Raw genomic sequence first — 23,927 nt, forward strand, 5'->3', positions numbered from 1 at the left:
AGAGCCACTAAATAAGGGGAGCCACAAACCAAGCTTTCTAGGGAAGAGGACTCTGGCCAAACCAGCCTGGGCCCAGTGGGAGGTCTGGCATTGCACAAACAGCTATCCTCTCCACCAACAAAAAACTGCTACCTGATTTCACTTCATTAAATTTGGCATACCATCAGAAACAATAATAATGTCACCAACTTCCACTGCCAGCCATGTCCCTTAACATCCAGTGCTAGGTCCATGGTTGACTCCATGTATGTATGCATATATTCTTATGTGTATATGCACATAGCACATATAAGTAGGATTTTATAGAGAATTATTTTGTGTGTATGTATACATATACATACATATATAGGCATGATTTTAGGTTATATGTTTCACATTTTAATGGTCTTATAATTTGTGCATAAATGTATATTTACATAATACATATTACATAATACATATTTCATAATGTATTTGTGCATAAATGTATATTTACATAATACATATTACATAATACATATTTCATAATACATATTTCTAGTTGTGACACTAATATAATATTTTTATATAACACATATTATGTATATGTATGCACACATAAACACTAAGGACATTCCTGGTGGTTACCTTGGGGGAAGTAGGAATGAGGATCTTGGGGCTGGAGTAGGGAAGGATACATTTGTATTTCATTTTATAGCCTTTATTTTTTACTGTCTATTACTGTTAGAGCAACAGAATCATTTTTATTTTTATTAATACTGGGTTACACTAAGGACACTGTCATCTATCTTCGCCCTGTTTTCCAACATGAGCTTCAAAGTGCAAATAGAGTTAAAAGACCTTGTTCCGGCCTGCATTTATCCAGGCACCTTACCTTAGATGATTGAAGTTGCTGTGTTTTCTCCCACATCTGCTAACCTGAGATAACTGGGCCCAAGTTAAGATCAAATGAGATGATATATGTGACTATGTGACAATGCTCTGCGAACTGTGAACCCCCCATGCAGGTCCATAACACTGGCTGGTCAAAGAGAGCTCACAACTACCCAACTTCACTGAAGTCATCTAGGTCCTGGTCCTTTTCATTGGCCCATTTTGGAAAAGGGATGTGCATGGTTGGGGGAGGGCTGTGAGGCAATGACAGGGAAAGTAGTGGAAGCATGAAGAAAAGAAATGAGAGGGACAGTAGTACAGGCTAAGCTAGCAGAGGGTGGGAGAGGAGGCCTCCGGGAGCCTGATGTAATCCAGGCCTCCACTCTGGCATGAGGCCTGAGCTGCCATAACTTGCCCCTATTCCCAGCTGATCTGTGAAGATCTTTGCTGGGACAACAAGGTATCATTCTCGATAGTTTCATGAGACTATAGTGAATTCGTGTCTCTCTGTCCAAAGGCTGAGCTGCCTCCCAGTGTCCTCTGCCAGAGTCCTTTATTGACCCTCTTGAATCCTCTTATTTAATTATTAATTCAGTCAACATCTATTGAGTCTCTCCTCTGTGCTCAGTCCTATGGATATGGGATGAATATGATAATATCCCAGCCTTCAAGATAGTCTCTGTTAATAGTGGGTAAGGACATGGAAATAACAATTACAATGCAGTGTGTTACCTAGTATGGCAGAGAGCTGTACAGAGTGCTGTGACAGTGACTAACTGTGAAAGGGACAGAGAAGAGACATTGAAGGGTAGGTAGGAGTTTGCCACACAGGAGGTTTTGAACAGAGAGGTTTGAAAATGCATGAGAGAGTCAGAGGAAAGTCAATAATTGGGTTTGGCTGAGATACAGAGTAAGGGCAAAGTGACAAGAGGCAAATCTGAAAAGGCTGGGCAGGGTCAGGTTCTAAATGGCATTTTGTGTCATGCTAAGGAGTTTGCACTCCATCCAGTACAGAAGAAAGGGCTAGGGAAGATGGGATTCCGTTCCTTCGCTTTTTTACATCTTTTGTAAAGGAAAACTTGTATAACCACACAGTTATTTACCTTTAATAATTCATTCATAATAAGAACCTTTCAACCTACTTATTTCATTGCGAAGTGTAATTTGTCATTTATATTCAATTTCTTTCAGATAATTGATTTCGGCCACTCAGTATTAGCAAGCATAAAGCGCGGAAGAAATTCTAAACCTGATGGGAATCAAAATCCCCAGTTTGATGAGCTGATGAAACCTATGATTTTTCTCCCATAAAAATGTAGTTACAAAATATTGCATATAATTCTAGGGACTTTTTTTTTTTTTTGGCTGCATTGGGTCTTTGTTGCTGCCCGTGGGCTTTCTCTAGTTGTGGCCAGCGGGGACTACTCTTCGTTGCGGTGCGCGGGCTTCTCATTGCAGTGGCTTCTCTTGTTGCGGAGCACGGGCTCTAGGCGCACAGGCTTCAGTAGTTGTGGCTCGCGGGCTCAAGAGCGCAGGCTCAGTAGTTGTGGCTCATGGGCTTAGTTGCTCCGCGGCATGTGGGAACTTCCCGGACCAGAGCTTGAACCCATGTCCCCTGCATTGGCAGGCGTAGTCTTCACCACTGCACCACCAGGGAAGCCCCCAGGGACTTCTTGGAACTCTTTTTAAAATTCCTGAGTTCCGGGTTTATAGACAATCAAATAACAGTTTTGTTTTGACAGTTTTGTTTTTAACAAGGGAATTATGTACAGAGTCTTAGAAACATACCTAAAGCTTCATATTGAGTTCAGAAGCATGAATTCAGAATCTTACTTAAGTGATAAAGTCTGAGGTCATCTCCCAAATACAGTGTGGAGTGTCGAAGTATTTTGAAGCCTTTTTGATTAAAAGAACTCTAACTCATATTTTATTAAAACTGTATGGAGAGGGTCATTAAGCTATTTTAGGATGCCCGAACAAGACATGAAAGAGGAAATAATCCTATAAGGTGAAAACAATTCCATGAGATGTCAAATTTTCAAAAGTCTTCTCTAAACTTCTGTCACGTAAATGCTAGAATGAGTCCATGACCATAAATAAAGATCTCTCCAATTTTAAGATTTGCTAACTTTCAGAATAAAACGTGATCCTTTTATTGATTTATTAACCCTAGAGACCCTTGAAATTGTGTTCCTTTTGCACACGGAGGGAGGATGACAGATTTCGGAGATGTTATCACTGAGCTTTCCTGTTTAGGGCTTGCAGAGAAAGGGAGGTGGGGGGCAGTGGGGGTGTATTGGAACTTTTTGTGGCCGGAGTGCAAAGAAAAAGATTCACTGTTTGGCTTCTGAGAACCAAAATAAGTTTTTTTTTTTTTTTTTTTTTTTTGTGGAGACAATAAAACCTGATTTTTCATTGAAAAAAAGAATAATTTTTCTAAACTCCTATTTGTCCTATTAACACAGGAAGAACGTGATCTGATGACTTGGTCTTGAGGTTTGGTATAAGGAAGGAGGATTAGAAAGCTGGTGGAAGAGTGTGGAAAGAACCTGTGAAGGGGTAAGTGTGGGAGGAGAGAGGCAGCTTAGGAGGGACTGAGTCCTGGCCTCCTCCCTTGGCTGAAGTCCCACCAGGGACAGATCTGCTGAATTAGCTGAGCAGCCCTACTCCTGTTTGTGAAGGTGGGAGAAACTGGCTTGCAGGGCATGTTGGGCTTCCATACGCTTAGGCAGAGTCTGGGCTGGCCCTCTTGAGCTGCCCTTGGCGTTCAGGTGACACAGAGAGTTCAGAGGTTCCTGCTGGCAGGAGGAGGGTTGCAGGTGATGTTGACTGTCCAGCTTGGCAGAAATCCCTAGGCAGGAACAAAGTGACTCTGAAGCCAGATTGCAGCCAACCTTCAGGGGCCAGGTCACCAGAGAGGAACCTTGGTCTCAGGTCAAGCTGAGAGAACACAGGCCAGTCATACCAGCCTCAGACTTCAGCAGCGGGCACCAGCAGCATGCCCGGGGCAGAAGCAGGGCAGCCAGAGCTCAGAGGACAGCAGCCAGCATGTGGCCAGGGACACCACAGAGAGCACAGCAAAGCTCCTCCCTCACCCAGCTGCTGCCCAAAAGGGAGAGGAGAATTCTGAAAGTCTGAGCATGTACTGAAGGACTGAGTCACCCAAAAGAAACCATTCGAACAAGCTCTGATTCATGGTATCGTATCATATATGAATAGATTGAAATTTAGACTGAAATAGTACTGTTTAAATAATCAGTTATTTGTTGATGTGTCTAAACATCCTCTCCATCCAGTAGGATGGGAACACATAAGGAGGATGAAATTAGCCACAGAGAAACAAAGAAGCTACATTTTCTTGGCACATGGAAGTGCCAAGAAATGCGCTTGGCAAATATCATTATATATGTTTAATAAATGTGTGACTCTTCTGTTACATAGACCATATATTTTGTGTATGTGTATGTGTGTGTGTGATACATACATGTATATATCTTAATATTCTCTATTTCCTTTTTTTGTTGTTGTTGTTACATTTCCTGTGTGCTGAGCTGGGGTATTTATTCTTCTGAATGATGCAATGGGTTAACAAGGTAGTATATCAGGAAGGAAATCTTTTAAGGTACAAGGACCTTGCCACTACAATTTGTTTCGGTTTGATTAAACAGATGGAATTCCACGCAAGTGGAAAGTTGTGAAGGCGGACACCTATAGCACATGCAACATCAGTGAACAAAAGTGGTAGGAAGTCACTGAAATGAAAGGCAACAGGATGGTTTCTAGCAACTCAACTTTTACCAGCAATACTCTGCTGCTTTGAGCCTTCATGTTCAAAATCCAGGTTTTGTAACAATAAGAAAAAGTGATGTTTTCACTTGTGAAATGCTAAAACTCCTAACCACGAGAGAATGGAGTGGGTGATTACCTAGAACATTTCCCTCGGAAAGTAATTCTTTTATGAACATGTAGAGGAAGCATTGGGAACTACAGTTAATGTGGGAGTTTTTTTCTGAATAAAAACTACTGAAATTTATGATAAGGATTATTCTTCATTTTGTAAATCGATGTTAGGGAGATGTCAAAAGTAAACCAAAATTTTAAATGTAATATTTTGGAAAGTTTGGTGTGACCTAATTTTAGTAACTGGAAAAAATTTCTTATTAAAGATGAACATATTTGAAGTGACAGAATGCTTAAAAGACACATTCTTTCCAAGTAATTCTATAATGTTGAAACAAGAATTAATGAAAAACAATAATGCGAGGATCCAAATTTAACTATCTTCTTCATTTTTGAAAAGGATATAAATCTTGCCAATTTAACTAGAATCTATTTTCTTTCTGCTTAGTTACATTTTTACAGCACACAGAGAGTTGGAGAAATCTACCTTAAGTATTTTAACATCATATTAAGTTTAGATACATTATTTCAAATGAAGAAAAATATCCAATTTAATGCACAGGAAATATCCTTAATGTTGGTGTGTATTAGAAGGGGTGATATCTGTAAAGAGAATAGCAAAGGGAGAGCACGTGCTTTAGAAGAGGATCCACCGGGGGGTGGGGGGGTAAACCAAGAAATTCTGATTTTTGGCATTTAACACTTGTATCATTTTTGTATACTTGATTTCCTTTTGTTTCTTCTTCTGTTTAGTGGTACAAGTGGTTTGTGGCCAAAGTGCAGACTGCTTGATTATGTGCCATCATCCATATTCACCAGCACTCTGAGAAGCAATAAGTTACTTGGTAATGGTAAACAGCACTCGTGAGGAAACCACTTCAAAAAACTCAGGTCAGTGTTGGCGAGAGGACAGTTTTACTGCAAAGCACCATATAGAATAAAAATTGCTTCTAAACAGAGGAATGCTGTCAAGTAAGGGAGGGTGCAATCATAGTGAGATGGTGTGGAGGAAAGTGCAGGGATTTGGAGGACTGATTGCCCTGGGTTTCAATCCCAGTTTCAGTACCAGCTGGGAAAAGTCACTTCAGCTCTCTGCACCTGTATCTTCTCATATAGCAAATGGGAGTAAGGATACAAACCTTTAAGATTGTTATGAGTATTAATTAAGTCAAAATAGGTAAAGTGCTAAGCTCGGTGATTGGATTTCAGGGGGATTTATTTGTTCCCGTTTCTGGTATTTCTACTTAAAACAAATTAGGGGGACTTCCCTGGTGGCACAGTGGATAATAATCTGCCTGCCAATGCAGGGGACACAGGTTCAAGCCCTGGTCCAGGAAGATACCACATGCCACGGAGCAATTTAGCCCATGTGCCACAACTACTGAGCCTGTGCTCTAGAGCCAGTGAACCACAACTACTGAGCCCACGTGCCACAACTACTGAAGCCCACGTGCCTAGAGCCCGTGCTCCGCAACAAGAGAAGCCACCGCGATGAGAAGCCCGCGCACCACCACGAAGAGTAACCCCTGCTCGCTGCAACTAGAGAAAGCCCGTATGCAGCAGCGAAGACCCAACGCAGCCAAAAGTAAGTAAAGTTAAATCTTTTTAAAAAATACATTGAAGTAAATGAAAATAAAACATAACAAAAATTTTTTTTAAATTAGGGAAAAAGCATATGCAGATTAAATGCTTGAACATCATCATTTACTCATTTCGTGAGCACAAGTGCCATCCTTGGCTCCACCGCTGGGTGAACGCGGACTGGTGTGGGGAGTCATTAGTTCCTGTCCCCAGAAGCTCCAGAAGCCTCACATCTCAAGGATTCCCCACCCTACCCCCAGTTATAATTCAGGTGAATCCTCTGACCTATATCAGGTTTATGATTAGGTTCTGCTCATCCAGAGAAAACCAAGTGTTTTTTACTCCTTTCTAGAATAATTCAGAAATAATCTTCAGAGGGCCCTCACTCGCCAGGGGCTTTAATTTCCTTTACCTTCTTCTCCCATTTAATGATGATAATAATGGTAGCAGTAAACATAGTGACAGCTATCATTTAGTGAAGACCTGCTACCTCCCAAACACTAGGCTAAGTCCTTTAAATATATTATCCTTCCAACAATTCAGAAAGGTGTGTATTTTTATCCACACATGGGTTTCTTGATTTCAAGGACTATCCCTTATAAGGCAACCTTCCTGAAATATCTGGGACTCCCCGAGAAGCAAGCTTTGTGAACATTTTGGTTCTGCAGGCCAGAAGCCCCCTCACCTGAAGCAATCACTTTTTGCCACTGGCCATCATAGAGAATATGGACCCCCTCAGGCCATGTGGCCTTGTCCAGTGGTGACTTCTCATTCTGGTCAGTCACACTGTAAGACCATACTTCCCACACCTCTCCCTGAACCTGGGATACAGGGAAACCATGCTGGTCCAATTGGAACCCTTCTTGTTAGCCAAGGGGGCTCACTTAGTCCTTCAACTTAGTCACCTGTTCTTAGCCCAGAGCTCCTGGGAAAGACTCTTGAATGTCCTCTTGAGTCTCTCACCTCCTTTCACCATGCATTTTCACCATGTATAACATTACTTCCACACCTCCCTAAATTGCACTGTATGAATGAATCCTTCTCTGTACTGAGCACTCTCACATAAAATAATCTCTCTTATATAATGCTAATGGTAAGGTTAGGATATTATAGAGAAGGCCATGACTGCAGTTCAGAGGTATCAAATAGCTTTGCCTAGGATGACACTGGCACTAAGATCTAGGTCCTTTGACTTCAAGTTTAGGACTTTTTCTGCTATACTTGTCTGCTTACTGATCTTGTCAACAATTAATATATTTTCAGGAATGTCAGAAATAAGGCAATATCCATTCATATCTCATTTAAATACTCATTCAATTCTGTGGAAAATGATGATCTTATAATGATATTTAGGATCATTCACACATAGTAGCATTTAGCAGATTTATTGTGTTGAATGCGAAGGAACACAGGTACTTAAAACACTTTAAAAGAGTGATTCACTACTGTTACTAAGAAAATATGCGATGGGGATGATTCACCATAGAAAGTTTAAATGAGACTTTGAAATAGACAAGGTACGAATCACAAATTAAAAAATGTAAAAAGAGAGAGAAGAAAAAAACCCTTTGTGGTTGCTTTTCTTACAACTAAATATCATTTTACTAGAAAAGGGCTTGGCCAATCTATTGATTCATCCTGGACGGATGCTGTTTTTTGTTTTAGATTTTTTTTAAAGACCCATTGTTCATTTTAATAATTTCATTTCTTTTCTTCTCCTTCTTCTCGTTCTTGTTCTCCTCCTACTACTCCTTCTCTTCCCCTTTCTCCTCTTCTATCTCCTCCTTCTTTTTTTTTTCATTTCTTTGAGTATTAAAATCAGTTCATATAAAGAAATCACATATTTAATATCTATCACAAAATTTAATATCTAATCACAAAATTAATATCTATCAAAATGGATTTTATGTTTGGCCTTATTTGTTTTTTTTCTCCTTGCCTACAGATAATGCCTATAATTTTTCTCCAAGGGAGATAAAGGTATTAGAATGGTCTGCCTCTAAAGGGTAGAATAGGAGAATAGTCAGTATTGAAATGTTATGAACTCACTCTTCAGGGAAGTTTCTAAGCTTATGTAAGATAGTGTATTGTCAGGATTCTCCAGAGAAACAGAACCAGCAGGAGATCTATCTATCTATCTATCTATCTATCTATCTATCTATCTATCTATGTATCTATCTATGAGAGAGATTTATTTTAAGGAATTAGCTCACATGCACGTGATTGTATAGGCTAGCAAGTCCAAAAGCTTCAGGGTGGGCTGGCAGGCTAGAGACATGGGGAAAAGGCGATGTTACACCTTAAGTCTGAAGTCAATATGCTGGCAGAATCCCCCCTTCTTCAGGGGAGGTCAATTTTCTTCTATTAAGTCTTCAGCTGCTTGCCTGAGGCCCACCCACATTACGGAGGGTAATAGGCTTTACTCAAAGTCTGATGATTTAAAGTTTAATGTCATCTAAAAAACACTTTCACAGAAATATCTAGAATAATGTTTTACCGAATCTCCAAGTACTGTGGCCTAGCCAAGTAGACACATAAAATTAACCAACACAGATGGCCAGATACTCCCTGCAGAGAGATCATTAACCCATGTCCTGTTTTCAGCCTTATCAGAGTAAATAGACTGGTCCCTTAATAAACAGTGTCAGACTGCAACTCCTCTCTCTGGCTTAGCCAGAAATTGTTATGTTTTTCACAAACTGAAACCTGGTTCCCTACATTTATGGAAATTTAGAAGGGAAATTGTTGCCTCAACTCCAACTATGGTGTCACAAATAGCAATTTAATTACTAACAAAACTGGTAAATATCTTTCCTCCAAGCTCTAAAGATTTGACAGTTCCTTCCCTACTAGTCACTGAACAATGGTACTAATCTATCAGGCTACTAGAGTCATTATTCCAGAATATCCCAAGAATTCCAATTCTCCAACTGCTTTCTTCTAGCTCCTAAGGACTCATCCCTTACTCTGTTCTGCATTCTGTCTTATAGATGTAAGAATAGCCCAACATCAGTGGAGTCAGAGCCTGGGAAAGCAGGATAAGTTGTGGGTCCTGACTCCTCACAGTCCTAAGTAATCCTATCCTCCCTGGAGGCTTCCACCTGAGGAAGTTGCTACTGTGTGTGTGTGCATGCACACACGTGAGTTTATCTTTGAGGGTGGAGAGCAAGAACTGAGAGGATTCAGAGGACGTAGAAGAAAGAGGGGATTGGAATTTTCTTTTTCTTGTTTCCAGTTCACTGTCCCTAAATGCTTAAAAAATTAGGACTGAGAAGATGTAGTGAAATTTAGAAAAGAGATGCTTGCTGTAATGTAAAGAGTTCATCTAAATCCTTCTCCATCAGGGTTGGCATTTTGCTGGCACTGTGAAGAGTGGGATATAGAAGATGGAGCTGGAGGATGAAAAAGGCATTGCGGGCTGGGGGCATGTGGGAGTGTTGAGGGTTTGTGGGAAAGTGGCCTGAACAGACTAGACAGCAATAAGAAATAAGATTGGATAAGGAGCATAAAGCCATATTTTGGAGGGTCTTAGAAACCCCACTGAGATGAGACTTGTTACAATTGTGTCATGAGAAGTAGAGAGAGACTGGATGGATGAGAAGTAATGAACAGAGGACCAAGGAGTGAGCTTTGGGAAATCCCCACTCCTAGAGGGTGAGATGAGGAGGGTGGAGGGGTGTGTATCTTCTCCCATTGTTATCTAACTGAACTTGGGTCCGTTCACCTGATACACAGCAAAGCCAATCTACTGACACCAGATTGTGGTGAAGGAAAGTACAGAGTTTATTGTAGGCACCAAATAAGGAGAACAGGCAGCTCAAAAGATCCAAACTCCCCTGTGGCTTTCAAGGAAGGGTTTTTAGAGGTAACAATAGGTGTGTGATTTGCAGGGTGCCCATTCAGTTCATGAACATTCTTCTGCTTGCTTGGTGGTGAGGTAACAGGGTGATGTTTTAGGAGTCAACATCATCAGTCTTCTAATCCCATTTGGTCTGGGGTCTATGTGGTTGTGGTCAGCAGTTTCCATCTGGTGGGAGTCTGGTTTCTGTAAAAACAACTTAGGAATGTGCGTCAGACACTGTTATCTATGTCCTTCAGGGAGGAACTAAATGCCCTGTGACTCTGCTATGTGGCTGATCTTTTGTTTAAATTGTTACCAGTTTCCCGGCCCAACTGCTATTTTTTGTTTCTACATGTTCACATTTTCCTGATCATTAACTCCTGAGCCAGCCTTCTGAGACTCAGGGGAGGCCTGAAGCAAAGCCTTTTGCTTCAAGAGACGGGGGACACTGCAATGGGGGTGAGGCTTATATAGCCAGGAGATCCCTAAGGGTCCTGTGCTGTTTCACCACCATTGATACTCTCCCTAAAGTTAGAAAGGAGGTCTTCTGATGATGGAAAAGGCAAGAGGTTAGGATTAAGGGCTTGAGAGAAGGTTGTTCAGTTTGATTCCACAAGCCATTTTTGAACTTCTGCTCTTGACTGGCCACAGTGCTAGGTGTTAGGAATACAAAGATGGATAAAATACAGCTGCTCTCCTCAAGAAGCTCCCAGTCTTCCAGCAATCAATAAGAAAAATATATATATATTTTAATGAGTCAGCAGCACAAGTCAGGCTTGCTCTCCTACTCGACTATGAGTATTGAGTCCTACCAGTCCTGTGTGGGGTGAGGTCAGCTTACCATGGAAGCCAGGCTGGTGTTGACCTGTCCTGTCAGAGTGAACGAGTGACTGAAGATTGATGATTAGAAGTCCCGGGTGGGGGAAGAGCAATTTCCATACTTGCAGGGGGTAGGGGTTGTGGCTTGAGATTCAGTGTAAATTCTGAGATCTCGTAGTGAGGCTCAGGAAGTGAACATGCAGATGTGGTGCTGCTCTGAATAGGAATGGAGGTCAAGAACCAGAGTGGATAAAGAGCCTCGGGATCCAAGTGTAGGATGAGTTGTTAATAGACAATAACCCTTTTGTGCACTTGTGACAAGGTGAAATTGCTCCCACTACACTCAGATTGGGCTGAGAAAATATTTCCTTGTATCTCCATAAATTGTCTCAATTTCTTCATGACCCGACACTCTAGATAACAAGAAAAAACAAAACAAAACAAAACCCTAAATGTTAGTTGAGTCTCTAAGTAATCTTATGACATTGTAATAAGAAGAACCAGCTACATAATTGCAGGGCTCAGGGCAAAATGGAAATGCAGTCCCCCTTGCTCAAAATTAAGGATTTCAAGATGGCAACAGTGGAGTATTAACGCAAGCCTGTGGCCCTCATGGCCGAACACCCACAAAGCTGGCCCTGGTAATAAATTCAACAGTCCCTTTAGATGACGGCTCCATCTCTATAAAGTGCCTAGGGTCTCTCTTTCCTCTCCCTCTGGCTGCTCCTCCACAGGTGGGGACAGGGCATGGCTTACACACCCTCTCACAGGACAGAGACTGGGGGGATAGGACGTGGGGTTCTCAGCACTGACCCCTCTATCCTCACTGACCTCTACTGAGAAATAGTTGGGTTTTTTGCTTCCTACACTGGTGGCCACTGAGGTGCAACTGGCTCATCTGGCTTTGAGGATTCAGGGCTGGCCTGCCTGCTCAACTCTGTGATTCCAACCCCTGTCCTTCTGAGTCAAAATCTGGGCTCAGGGCAGCCTCCTTACCCTGGCCCTGGGCTTAGCCAGTCCACCAGCACTTTCCACATCTCTGTGGTTTCTCATCAGTGTACTTTGGAAACATCCAGGCCCCTGACTTCCGAGCGATCTGCGGGACACTGTGAGCCCTGCTGAGGCCCATCTGTCTCCATCCTTCCCACACTCTTTCCTGAATCACCTTCAACCAGTGGTGATGTGTGCTCTCTCCTGTTCATCTGAGAAGGTGAGTCGTGCGCCCTGATGTTCGTGAGCCTTCTCACACCTGCTTGAATGTTTCTAGAAAATCCACCAGGTTAGGGTTTTAAAGGAAGTGCAAAAACCTGCCTATCTTCCCCATGTCCATCTCTGCCCACAGCTTCTGGGTCTTCTCCTTCCCACCATTTCTCCAGCTAAAAAGAGATGTTTTGATCTTTTTGACATTCTCTTTGTTATATCTCACTTTTCTTTTATGGTCCTTAGGTGCACAGAATTGGATTAATCAGAATTTTTTGTTCTTAATGCATTATCTTCATTGGTTTCCTGCATGTCCCTCTTTTATTTTTAGCGGGTTGTTTATTAATTAAATAATATAATGAACATGGTGAAACCATCGCCCAACCCAGGAACTAAAACATCATCAATAACTCACATCTACCTCACCCTCCCCCCCACCTCTTTATTCTCCCCCCACCCACTCTCTCTCTCTCTCTCTCTCTCTCTCTCACACACACACACACACACACACACACACACACACACACAGAATTTTATCTCATATGTAGCCCTCAGTGTACTGTTGCTAGTTTGTACCGGTTCAAGAGAGTTAACAATTATGTAGTCTGTCCCTTCTCAACTCTTCATTTAGTGATATCATGTGAGTAACTTGAAATCTGCCAAGGTGAGAGTATTTGCAGCATGAAATCAGCAAATACTACAAAGCAGAGCCTTTTCTCCAGAGAGCTCACTATTAAACATTTACCACCACACCACTGTATGGACATTCCTAAAAAAAGACTGCGTCTTTTGTTTATTTGCTGAATTCCTAACACTTTGAATGATGCCCAGGACAGAGAAGACACTTCATTGTTTAACATATGAATAAATATCCTTCTCTCTCCCTAGGGCAGCAAGTCTCATGACCTAGATAGCACAGTGGAAGGTATCCTCCCTGCCTACAGGAGAAACTCAATTATCTGAGAGCTAAATGAACTTAGAAAACCCTATCTCTTAATAAAGCCTGACTTCAGTAACTATTGTCTTTGCCCTAAATCCCATATTGTATATTATAAACTTTTCTCTTTACATTCCTGCTGGAACATTCTAAATATCGTTAGGCAAATAGATGCCTCTGAAAAAAGACTGGGGGAACAGTCTGTACAAAGGAATGCAAGAGGAAAAATATTTTTAAAATATTATCCCAGATACAAGTTACTTTTCCCAAGAACCTAAACCAAAGAGAATGACCCCATGGCAGACAACTGCAGACACAGAGGAGGCCAGGATGCCATGAAACCAGCCAGGGAGGGAGATTATGTTTCTCTCAGGGATGTGTCTAGGAGGCATTCAAATCATTTCATACAGTGGGGGTCTATTGCTACCATGTAAAGGGAAAAAACACACTCTTCCTGTGTGTCTCTCCTTTACTACCCACACAGAACACTTCACTTCTGACACTTCTGGTCACCAAATGTATGGGGATTTTTCTACCACCAAGCAATTCTCTGAGATACCAGCTGGATGTCCTATAATTCAGTTCAATTCTGACACTAACCAAAGTTGCAGACCCCACAGGTTAAGGCCTCAATCCCACAAGACGGTTCCCGCACCCGCTTCAGATGCCGATCACAAGTTGTGGGTCCCCAGGTTACCCACAACTTCTGTCTGACTTGGCTACACATCAGAGGTTCCTACGACCTTCCTCCTTGGATTCGATCATTTGCTAGAACAGCTCACAGAATGCAGGGAAACATGTTTTCCAGTTGATTGTATAATTAAAGGATATCATAAAGGATATATATGAACAGCCAGATGAACAGGTACATGGGGTGAGGTCTGGACGCATCCTGAATGTGTCCACAGGAGCTTCTGTCCCTGTGGAGTTGGGGTACACCACCCACCCCATACGTGGGTGTGTTTACCCACCTTGAAGCTCCCCAAACCCTGTACTTTCCTCATGTAGGCATGATATATCATTAACTCCATTTCCAGCCCCTCTCCCTTCTCAGGAGAATGGGGCAGGGCTGAAGGTTCCAAGCTTCGAATCATGGCTTGGTCTTTTTGGTGATCGGCCCCCATCCAGGAGCTCACCCGGGTTCACCTCATTAGAACAAAAGACACTCCTATCATCCAGGAAATTCCAAGGAATTTAGGAGCCCTGTGTCAGGAACAGGGGTCAAAGACAAAATATGAGAAGAAAAGATGCTCCTAGTGCTGTTATCACCTAGGAAATATAAGAGTTTCAGGAGCTCTGTGCTAGGAACTGGGGGCAAAGACCAATATATGTATTTTCTATTATTTCCCATGTAAGCAGGACCAGCCACACCTCCCCACATGTGTGAAGCCATAGTCTATTTGCAAGAAGTGCAGAATTAAGGAAATGCTCTCAGAGTTTTTAGATAACAGATAACTAAAAACGACAAACACAAATGCCATCGGTCTTACCACTACTGCCTCCTTCTTCTCTCTCATCCTGTCTCCTTTTTCTCCCTCGATTCACGTCTCCTTTCTCCCCCTGCTCTTTTTCATTCTCCCCTTTTTCCTCTGTACGTCCCTCTTTGGCCTCTCCCTTTTCCAGGAAGTCCACAGTAAGGCAAATTTCTGCGTACACATGAAAGGAAAAAAATATGGAAGTGGACCAACGTTCCACCTCAGAGCATTAAATTTACATTCCTAGGAGCTGAAACACTGGGTCTTCTGGGTGGGCACAGGCACATCTGTGACTCTTTCTGGGTGTCTTGTACACTCTGGAAAATCTTATATTAACTTTTTTATGGAAATAAAAGATTAATCCTGATATTTTATGCATCCTTAAATGATTCAACAATCTTACTTTTTCCTAACACTCCCTCATGTGGCAGAAAGAATCCCAAGTGTTTAGCAAATCTTGTTTCATTTTCCTCTTCCCAGGCATATAGGGCTATATTTCCTACCTCTCTTGGAGTTTGTCTGGAACCACATGACTGGGTTTTGCCCACTGGAAATAAAACTTGGCCACTCAACGTCCAAGACTAACCATGTTCTCTGCCCCTTTTGCATTTGCCATCACTTGCTTAAAATGGCAGTGTGCAAGGTGCTAGATCACTGAATCACCACTTGGAGGAGAGCCCTAAAGGGAAGCCTCCTACCCCATATCAGACTGTGGCATGAGCAAGAAATAAAACATATTGAGTTAAGCCATTGAGATTTGGTATTTTTAATTTCAGCCTAGTCAATCCTATCCTGACTCTTTTCTCAGGAATGTCCTCACAAGTCCTAAGATTCATTCCACCTGGAAATACATGGGTCGTATTCCCATCCCTGAAACAATTATTATGGCCAAGAAAGAATTGGTGCATTAATTGTTCAAGTTTGTGTCACATGGTGTATTTCTGAAATTGGACATAGAACCTTGGCAAACAATTGGATTGATATTGAGGTAAGAGCTGATATGCCAGAAAGAAATCATGAAATTGGTTTATCTTTTTTTTTTTTTTAAGTGAAGGAGGCAGAGAAAGACAAGGAGTAGACTCTGGAATCTAAAAACATCATGGGCTTTTAGGAATTATGAGTAGGATATTTTATTTTATTTTAATAAATATTAATGTCAAGAATTAGTTGTAGACAAGTCTAAACTGACAAACTCAACCCAATTTTGGAAACTCTAACTCTGGAATATCAAGGTAGGTTGTCTATTTTCCTATAAAATTTAGGGAGTCATGAATGTTTTTGAGGTAAGCAGTTATTTGATGTTTGATGAAAGCAGTTTTTTAAAGAATAATAACTTGGTAGCAGAATGCAAACTAGATTGAGGATGAAGAAAGCTAGAGTTGAGAAGGTTATAATAATCCAAGATGGCAACAATGAATGATGTTAGTGGTGGTGGTAGGAGTGAAAAGGAATTGATACCTTGAGATACATGAGAAAGGAAGACTTGACAGGTCTTCACATCTGACTTGATGTGGGGAGGTAAGAGGGAATCAAAGATGATTTAGAGGTTTGAAGAGATTATATTTGGGGAAGATTATGTGCTTCATTCAGTACACTGAGTCTGAGATGCCTATTAGACATCTAAATGGAAGTTCAGCAGTTTTGCAGTTAAAATCTGGGGAACAATCTAGTCTGGAAAGAAAGATTTGGGAGGCATCTATGTAAAGATGTTTGCTGATAAAGTTACTCAGTGAGAGCGGAGATTATGTAAACCAGAGGTCTGAGGACATCTCCTTGGGTGATAACCACCACTGAGACAGAGTTGAGGTAGGAGAAATTGAATGAAGAAACAGAGGAGTAGGAGGACAAGAAAGTAGTGTGACAGGGAAGGGGAAATCTCAACGTCTCTTCAAATTGCTGAGCACTGCAGAGAGTGACACTGAGTCACTGGGGATCTTGAAGTTTCAACAGAGTGAAGATTAAGTTACTGGAGAGCCAAATTTTGAAGTGTTAGTAAGATGGCAAATGGCGTTAAAAAGCAGGTAGGAAGTAAAATAGTAGAGTAAAGGCACATCACAGTCAAACCAAGGTTTCTCCAAGAGTGAGAAGACCTGTGCATTTTTATTTTTATTTATTTTTTTCACTCCTAGACTTGCAATGCTTTTTTTTTTTTAACATCTTTATGGAGTATAATTGCTTTACAATAGTGTGTTAGTTTCTGCTTTAAAACAAAGTGAATCAGCTGTACATATACATATGTCCCCATATCCCCTCCCTCTTGCTTCTCCCTCCCACACTCCCTATCCCACCCCTCTAGGCGGACACAAAGCACTGAGCTGATCTCCCTGTGCTATGCGGCTGCTTCCCACTAGCTATCTATTTTACATTTGGCAGTATATATAAGTCCATGCCACTCTCTCACTTCATCCCAGCTTACCCTTCCCCCTCCCTATGTCCTCAAATCCATCCTCTATGTCTGTGTCTTTATTCCTGTCCTCCCCCTAGGTTCTTCAGAACCTTTTTTTTAAGATTCCATACATATGTGTTAGCATACTGTATTTGTTTTTCTCTTTATGACTTACTTAACTCTGTATGACAGACTCTAGGTCCGTCCACCTCACTACAAATAACTCAATTTTGTTTCTTTTTATGGCTGAGTAATATTCCATTGTATATATGTGCCACATCTTCTTTATCCATTCATCTGTCAATGGACACTTAGGTTGCTTCCAAGTCCTGGCTGTTGTAAATAGAGCTGCAATGAACATTGTGGTACATGACTCTTCTGGAATTATGGTTTTCTCAGGGTATATGCCCAGTAGTGGGATTGCTGGGTCGTAAGGTAGTTCTATTTTTAGTTTTTTAAGGAACCTGCATACTGTTCTCCATAGTGGCTATAATCAATTTACATTCCCACCAACAGTGCAAGAGGGTTCCCTTTTCTCCAGATTTTTTGATGATGGCCATTCTGACTGGTGTAAGGTGATACCTCATTGTAGTTTTGATGTGCATTTCTCTAATGATTAGTGATGTTGAGCATCCTTTCCTGTGTTTGTTGGCAATCCGTATATCTTCTTTAGAGAAATGTCTATTTAGGTCTTCTGCCCATTTGGGGGTTGGGTTGTTTGTTCTTTTGATATTGAACTGCATGAGCTGCTTGTACATTTTGGAGATTAATCCTTTGTCAGTTGCTTCGTTTGCAAATATTTTCTCCCATTCTGAGGGTTGTCTTTTTGTCTTCTTTATGGTTTTCTTTGCTGTGCAAAAGCTTTTAAGTTTCATTAGGTCCCATTTGTTTATTTTTGTTTTTATTTCCATTACTCTAGGAGGTGGGTCAAAAACAATCTTGCTGTGATTTATGTCCTAGAGTGTTCTGCCTATGTTTCCCTCTAAGAGTTTTATGTTGTCTGGCCTTACGTTTAGGTCTTTAATCCATTTTGAGTTTATTTTTGTGTATGGTTTTAGGGAGTGTTCTAAATTCATACTTTTACATGTAGCTGTCCAGTTTTCTCAGCACCACTTATTGAAGAGGCTGTCTTTTCTCCATTGTATATTCTTGCCTCCTTTATCACAGATAAGATGACCATATATGTGTGGGTTTATCTCTGGGCCTTCTATCCTCTTCCATTGATCTATATTTCTGTTTTAGTGCCAGTACCATGTTTTCTTGATTACTGTAGCTTTGAAGTATAGTCTGAAGTCAGGGAATCTGATTCCTCCAGCTCCATTTTTTTCCCTCAAGACTGCTTTGTCTGTTCGGGGTCTTTTGTGTCTCCATACAAATTTTAAGATTTCTTGTTCTAGTCTGTGAAAAATGCCATTGGTAATTTGATAGGGATTACATTGAATCTGTAGATTGATTTGGGTAGTATAGTCATTTTCACAATATTGATTCTTCCAATCCAAGAACATGGTATATCTCTCCATCTGTTTGTATCATCTTTAATTTCTTTCATCAGTGTCTTATAGTTTTCTGCATACAGGTCTAGTTCCTTTAGGTGTAAGGTTAGATTGTTTATTTGAGAATTTTCTTGTTTCTTGAGGTAGGCTTGTATTGCTATATACTTCCCTCTTAGAACTGTTTTTGCTGCGTCCCATAGGTTTTGGATCATTGTGTTTTCATTGTCATTTGTCTCTAGGTTTTTTTTTTATTTCCTCTTTGATTTCTTCAGTGATCTCTTGGTTATTTAGTAATGTATTGTTTAATCTCCGTGTGTTTGTGCTTTTTACGTTTTTTTCCCTGTAATTTGTTTCTAATCTCATAGTGTTGTGGTCATAAAAGATGCTTGATATGATTTCAATTTTCTTAAATTTATGGAGGCTTGACTTGTGACCCAAGATGTGATCTATCCTGGAGAATGTTCCATGCGCACTTGGGAAGGGAGTGTAATCTGCGGTTTTTGGATGGAATGTCCTATAAATATCAATTAAATCTATCTGGTCTATTGTGTCATTTAAAGCTTCTGTTTCCTTATTAATTTTCTGTTTGGATGATCTGTCCATTGGTGTAAGTGAGGTATTACAGTCCCCCACTATTATTGTATTACTGTCGAGTTCCTCTTTAATAGCTGTTAGCAGTTGCCTTATGTATTGAGGTGCTACTACGTTGGGTGCATATATATTTATAATTGTTATATCTTCTTCTTGGATTGATCCCTTGATCATTACATAGTGTCCTTCCTTGTCTCTTGTAACATTCTTTACTTTAAAGTCTATCTTATCTGATATGAGGATTGTTACTCCAGCTTTCTTTTGATTTCCATTCACATGGAATATCTTTTTCCATCCCCTCACTCTCAGTCTGTATGTGTCCCTAGGTCTGAACTGGGTCTCTGGTAGACAGCATATATACGGGTCTTGTTTCTGTATCCATTCAGTAAGCCTGTGTCTTTTGGTTGGAGCATTTAATCCATTCACATTTAAGGTAGTTATCAATATGTATGTTCCTATGACCATTTTCTTAATTGTTTTGGGTTTGTTTTTGTAGGTCCTTTTCTTCTCTTGTGTTTCCCACTTAGAGAAGTTCCTTTAGCATTTGTTGTAGAGCTGGTTTGGTGGTGCTGAATTCTCTTAGCTTTTGCTTGTCTGTAAATCTTTTGATTTCTCCATCGAATCTGAATGAGGTCCTTGCTGGGTAGAGTAATCTTGGTTGTAGGTCTTCCCTTTCATCACTTTAAATATGTCATGCCACTCCCTTCTGGCTTGTAGAGTTTCTGCTGAAAAGTCAGCTGTTAACCTTATGGGAGTTCCCTTGTATGTTATTTGTCGTTTTTCCCTTGTTGCTTTCAATAATTTTTCTTTGTTTTTCATTTTTGCCAATTTGATTACTCTGTGTCTCGGCATGTTTCTCCTTGGGTTTATCCTGTATGGGACTCTCTGCACTTCCTGGACTTGGGTGGCTATTTCCTTTCCCATGTTAGGGAAGTTTTTGACTATAATCTCTTCACATATTTTCTCGGGTCCTTTCTCTCTCTCTTCTCCTTCTGGGACCCCTATAATGTGAATGTTGTTGTGTTTAATGTTGTCCCAGTGGTCTCTTGGGCTGTCTTCATTTCTTTTCATTCTTTTTTCTTTATTCTGTTCTGCAGCAGTGAATTCCACCATTCTGTCTTCCAGGTTGCTTATCCGTCCTTCTTCCTCAGTTATTCTGATATTGATTCCTTCTAGTGTATTTTTCATTTCAGTTATTGTATTGTTCATCTCTGTTTGTTTGTTCTTTAATTCTTCTAGGTCTTTGTTAAACATTTCTGGCATCTTCTCGATCTTTGCCTCCATTCTTTTTCCGAGGTCCTGGATCATCTTCACTATCATTATTCTGAATTCTTTTTCTGGAAGGTTGCTTATCTCCACTTCATTTAGTTGTTTTTCTGGGGTTTTCTCTTGTTCCTTCATCTGGTACATAGCCCTCTGCCTTTTCATCTTGTCTATCTTTCTGTGAATGTGGTTTTTGTTCCACAGGCTGAAGGATTGTAGTTCTTCTTGCTTCTGCTCTCTGCCCTCTGGTGGGACCTGTGAAGTTTTAAATCAGAGAAAAAGAAGCCAGGGAGGAGGAAAAGTTTTTGTTGTTGTTGTTTTGTCTGTTTGTTTGTTGGCCGTTTTTAAAGAAAACTAGTAATAATAATAACAGTACTTTAAATTGTCACCTAATATGTGTCAGGCACTGTGATAGGTACTTTTCAGTTATAATTTTCCAATTATTGAATACCATTTTATAGATGAGAAAATGAAAAGCATAGAGTTTAAGTAACCTGGAAGGATCACTCAGCTGTTAAGAGGCAGAGCAGAACCATCCCACGTGTTGTGAATTCAGTTTCAGTGCTGCCCCGTGGTGTCTGAAGTGCCCGACAGTGCTGACATGAGATGACCCATTGGAAAGTTCTTAGAGAATGGTAGGTGATGTCTAAGAGCCTAGACAGAATATGAAAAGACTTCCAAGGATTTCTAACACGGGCCCATGAGTTTATCTTGACAAAGGAATCAAGCCCTCTCTCTGGAGGCTTCTCTTCTGTGTTAACATGTAGTTACACATGATTTGATTTTTGTGTCAGGAATGAATTGGTCTTAAAGGTAAACAAGCTTACTTTCTTTTATCAGGTTAAAAAAAATGATATAGTCCTTTTGCCTTTTAAATTAAGAAAAGCTGAGAAACAAATTAAGAACTCTGCTGATGTTAAGAGATCACCTCAAATACTTGAACGCATGCATTCCCCTGCAATTTTCTTTTCTTTCGTTTGTCCTGTTTCATATTTATTTTGAATTTTTTCAAGTTGTTTAGGGATCCTTTGGGAACGTCAGTGGTATGTATGTGGATTTATGTTGTATATACTGGTATATGCTGGCTGGTTCTTCTCTCTGGAGAGATCTGAAGGATGGGTAGGCTTTCAACAGGAACACGTGCTGGTGCAAAGGACATTCCAGGAGAGTTTGGACAAAGTACCTTGTACCACAGGGGAGTGTTGATACTTCTGGCTGGAGAAGAGTAAATATGGCCTTCATCCATGGTCCATATGACACATGCAGGGAATAGGAGAGTTGGGGGCTGGGTGGAGGCAAGTCTGAGGACCATGAATGCCAGACTGAGAAACCTGAACCAGAGAAGCTTTCATAATGGATGTCCAGTCAGTCAGCTCTGTAGATAATTGACACTTCTCATTCCCTTCGTAAAACTTGTTTGCTGATGCTTCCTGCACCTGAACTTGGGAGACAGCTGCCTCTCTCCACAGCTCCCAGCACTGCTGCCTCCACCATCTGAGTTCAGGGCTTACCAAGAATTAGTTACCTTTGCTCCTGAGCCTGTTGGTGCCTTCTTTATTTGTAACTGGAATAACATAATTTAATTCAATGCTATGTAACCTGATGAAATAAGAATGTGGGGTGGGGGGGACTTCCCTGGTGGCGAAGTGGTTAAGAATCCGCCTGCCAGTGCAGAGGACATGGGTTTGAATCCTGGTCTGGGAAGATCCCACATGCTGGGGAGCAGTTAAGCCCGTGCACCACAACTACTGAATCCTGCGTGCCACAACTACTGAAGCCCGTGCACCTAGAGGCCGTGCTCTGCAACAAGAGAAGCCACAGCAATGAGACGCCCATGCACCATAACAAAGAGTAGCCCCCACTCACCGCAACTGGAGAAAGCCTACACACAGCAACAAAGACCCAACGCAGCCAAAAATAAATAAATAAATTTATTTTAAAAAAAAGAATGTGAGGGGGAATGATGGGGGGATAATTTCTATGACAGCTAAGTAGAATGCTTTGGAAAGAATTGATTAAAGTGAGGACCTAAAAATATTGATGTTAAAGTAGCTGTAGGGGAGAAAGTTATTTTAAAAACTGGAGAAAATATATAAAACTCCAGAAGGATTCTGGGCTCAGATTGCCTCAGAGATGTCTTTCAGATCTTGTTCTACTTTAAAGAAACTGCAACTTCAGATCATACGATGATGAAGCTGACTGTGATGTAGGTAAGGAGGCCCCCCTGAACTCCACCAGAGGACCCCCGCTCAAGATGAGACCCTCACTCCATATCACACGTGGCTGCCCATGTTTCGCGTTAAATTTAAAATATTAGGATGCGTTTACAGCATTTTCCTCATTTTATTTGATTTCTTCAATGGATCACTTAGGTATGGGTCAATAGGTAACAACTGGAGATTTTGAAGCAAGGAAGTGACATATTCAACCCAACTACAGTGGAATTTGTTGCATTTAATAAGCATTTTAATCTGCCTCTCAAACATGAAGCATTTCAGTACACTTGCATTAAAAATACTTGACTTGATATCAAGGTACAAATGCAATATGATGGCATGGGTCTGACTAATGGGTTCAAGTCCTGGCTTTACCACCTACCAGTGGTAAAAATAGAATCTACCTGAGAGGAATGAGATATATGTTAACACTATTATTATTAAAGAAAGCTCAGGATGGCTACCTCTGCTGGCTACAGCGTGGGCTGAGATTAGAGATATCAATCCAGAGACTCAAGAGTATAGGATAGTTTGCCCAATGTAGGAAGATAAGGATTTTTGTGAATTTGTACTACACCTTTCTAAAATAGTATCAGAAATAATTTCTATTATCTCTAAAATATCTACAAAGTGAACACAAAACCCTAAGACAACCACTTTGTCATCTTGTTGCTTCATTATATGCCAGCCGAGCCAATTGTCAGCTCCTCTATCTTCATGTATAAGGGTGATCTAGTCAATTGGGAATCTCCTCTGTGACAAATGAAGTCTCAGCCTTCCCTCAGCTCCTTATACTGGGGTCAGTTTTCTATCTAGTACTGTTTAGATACAACATGTGCTACATAAACTTCAGCACAGAATAAAATGGTTTAATAAGTCAAAAGCAGTTATTATAATCTCCCATTGACCGAAGATCACACTGTAAATAAAAAGCAAAAGTTTTACACTGAGCTACAGCTTTTTACAAGACAGACTGAATATCAGATATATCTTTAGTAAAGATAAAAAATACAAGTGATACTCTATCAAAATACTGATTTTTCTGAAGACTCAATCTTGATACAATTCTTCGAGACTCAGAAAAAAAATTTTTTTAGTGTTAATGTGTATATGTATGCATGTGCATAGCCAGAATAAAAGACATGCAAAATTCAGAATTCTTCACACCCTTGAGAAGATGTTCTAAGTCATACTAAGCAGCTTTCATGGTTAAAATGCCTTTTGTGAATGTCCCTGAGCTGTGTGGATGCCCATCACATTCAATCATGGTAGTTCTTACCAAGTTTCACAGTGAATAGTAATGAGGAATTTTAAAGGAAAGAAGAAGCAGAGAAGGAAGGAAGGAAGGGAGAGAAAGAGGGAGATTCATTGCC

The 23,927-nt window shown here is 40.7% G+C and overlaps 1 long non-coding RNA gene across 1 annotated transcript; it reads left to right on the forward strand.

Annotated features, from left to right (window-relative positions):
- The first annotated feature begins 3,959 nt into the window (after window positions 1-3,959).
- LOC114902498 lies at window positions 3,960-6,177 on the forward strand. Its single transcript, XR_003795514.1, has 3 exons — window positions 3,960-4,049; window positions 5,506-5,643; window positions 6,060-6,177. It is a non-coding gene; the product is annotated as an uncharacterized LOC114902498 (long non-coding RNA).
- Window positions 6,178-23,927: the final 17,750 nt, after the last annotated feature.

The sequence above is a fragment of the Monodon monoceros genome, unplaced genomic scaffold (assembly GCF_005190385.1).
Source record: "Monodon monoceros isolate NGI ecotype Baffin Bay Population unplaced genomic scaffold, NGI_Narwhal_1 Super_Scaffold_20, whole genome shotgun sequence".
NCBI classification, from domain to species: Eukaryota; Metazoa; Chordata; class Mammalia; order Artiodactyla; family Monodontidae; genus Monodon; species Monodon monoceros.